Source organism: Orycteropus afer, unplaced genomic scaffold (genome assembly GCF_000298275.1).
Source record: "Orycteropus afer afer isolate SDZICR_OR568_19922 unplaced genomic scaffold, OryAfe1.0 scaffold00186, whole genome shotgun sequence".
NCBI lineage: Eukaryota > Metazoa > Chordata > Mammalia > Tubulidentata > Orycteropodidae > Orycteropus > Orycteropus afer.
The window spans coordinates 651,097-653,346 of record NW_006921773.1 but is presented as its reverse complement, the minus strand read 5'-3'; positions in this window follow the sequence as shown (position 1 = coordinate 653,346).

Here is a 2,250-nt window from a genome sequence, read left to right as displayed (position 1 = left end):
TTTTATTTTAAAAGTTCCTTTAATTGGGGAGGCTGAGTTGGAATTGACTCAGTGACAATGGATTTGTTTTTTAGTTTTGTTTTACAGTAATTTGGAAAAAAAAAAAAAAAGAAAAGAAAAACAATTCCAGAGTTGAATCAGAGTGACAGGAAATCAGGCTGAATTAGTAAAAAATAGGGACGGAACTAAATTTTATATGTTCAAATCTTTTTTCCTAGAGTCCAACAGCCTCTAATAATGAAGACATTAACTAAGTCAAGATGTACTTTATTTTAAAATTTCTAAACTTACAGAATAAATGAATTAAACTGGAATAATTCTTAGCAAAATAGATCAAATCGACTATGTATAATTGTATCTTTTCCCCAAGCCACAATTGGAATCACAAAGTCATGAGATATTTTAGCTAACTTTCAGTGCAAAAAATAAAAGGAAGAAGAAGATAGAATTCATCATCAAAAATCAATTGGCAACAGCTAAATGAACACAAGCTATCTTGTACTAGGGAGTAATAAACAAGGCTTTATAAAGAATGAATCATGTCAGATTAATCTAATTTCCTTATATGTCAGAGTGACTTAGGAAATCAAGGAGAAGCAATAGATTAAATACATCTTGATGTTAACAAGATTTTCAATGCCGTTTCATTTAACACCATCAATCATTAGCAAACAAGGAAAAATGTGGTTTAGTTTGTACTTATTAGATGAATTTGCAAAGTCTTTGACATGTTGTCAATGGTGCTAAGAGTGAGAGTTGGGGTCACACAAATCCTTACCCAGTTCCATGGTGGTTCTACAACAAGTAGCAATCATTTATGTAAATCCACTTTTTTGCAGTAGATTATATTCTCCTTATGTTGATTGAAGAGATCAGAATATTTCAGTTAAATATGCTTTTACAAATTTCAGAAAAACAGAAGAATTTTAGCTCTGTTTCCTCAGCTATGAGAATATGTCCTCAGCTACAAAATGAAGGCCTACTACTGAAAGAGTTGCTGTAATAATTAAATGAGATTAATGTTTTTGGATTGCTTATCACAGTGTTTGGCAAAGAGTAACAGTTTGATAAATGATACATTTTACAATTAACATTAATATTAATACCAGTGTATAACTTTGATATTTTGAAACCTACAATTCAATTTCTATATATTAAGTTTATATTCTTCATACTTCATTCATTGGCCACCTAATGTGAGATAGTTTGATTTTATATCATTGGCAAACTCTGGGAGCAGGAAATACTCAAAGTACATATGCTGCAAACAAGAGTTCATATTATATCCTATTGATAAATTTAAAATAAATTATTCCTATATATCTAAGCAAAATTAAAATGTAGTAAAGAATCAATAAAAATTACAATTTTATACAATTACTACTAAAATTAGTAGACATGTTTATTTAAAATTATTGGATCTCATTTCCAAAGGATTCAATGCTTATCTATTCCTGCTTCTATCAGAATTTTTCTACAGCTTTCTATTTCCCGATAACATAATCTGCCAATATTTAATTTCCCTTAAGTAGTCTGATTATTTACTTCAATTAAAAACAATTAAATACTTTTCACAGATAACCTGTTTGAAGTGAGTCCACACTCAATAAATTGTCTCTCTACTCAAGCTTAACTTCAACTCTGATACCTCTTTGAAAATCCTTTATAATCCTCATAAAACACAATTATTCATGACAACAAAGTTATTTTTTAATTATTTTTCATGGACATAATGTAGTTTATCTATTTTGACATACATATATTTTTTTTTTTCAGGAGAAAATAGCTATACACTTAAATGTATTAATAGATTCATTAAAATAGAATTATACAAAATTACTTAACTTCCTAAATTTTCTGTAGTATGTATATTTTTGCTGTTTGAGAAACAATCCAATACCATTTTCCTAAAGATGAGATGTCATCACTACAGTATGGTTTACTATTATTTTACAATATACTAGTGCTATGTAACAAACAGGGATCATGACAGCTGCAGAGATCCAGGTGAGGAGAGGGAGCCCAGGCACGCCCAAAGCAGCAGGGTGGGAAAGCAGGAGAAAGGGGATTAAAAGGCCCAAGAACCTGGACAGAGGAGCAGTCAGCCTCAGGGACCCAGGTAAGGATGGTATGAGAGGTTTCCAACAGGGAGACAGACTCATCTGTCGGTTTGTCCTACCATGGTGATGTGTTGATGTGAATTTTGAGGATAAGCCACTGGGGTTTCAAACCTAGCGGAATGAACACGGT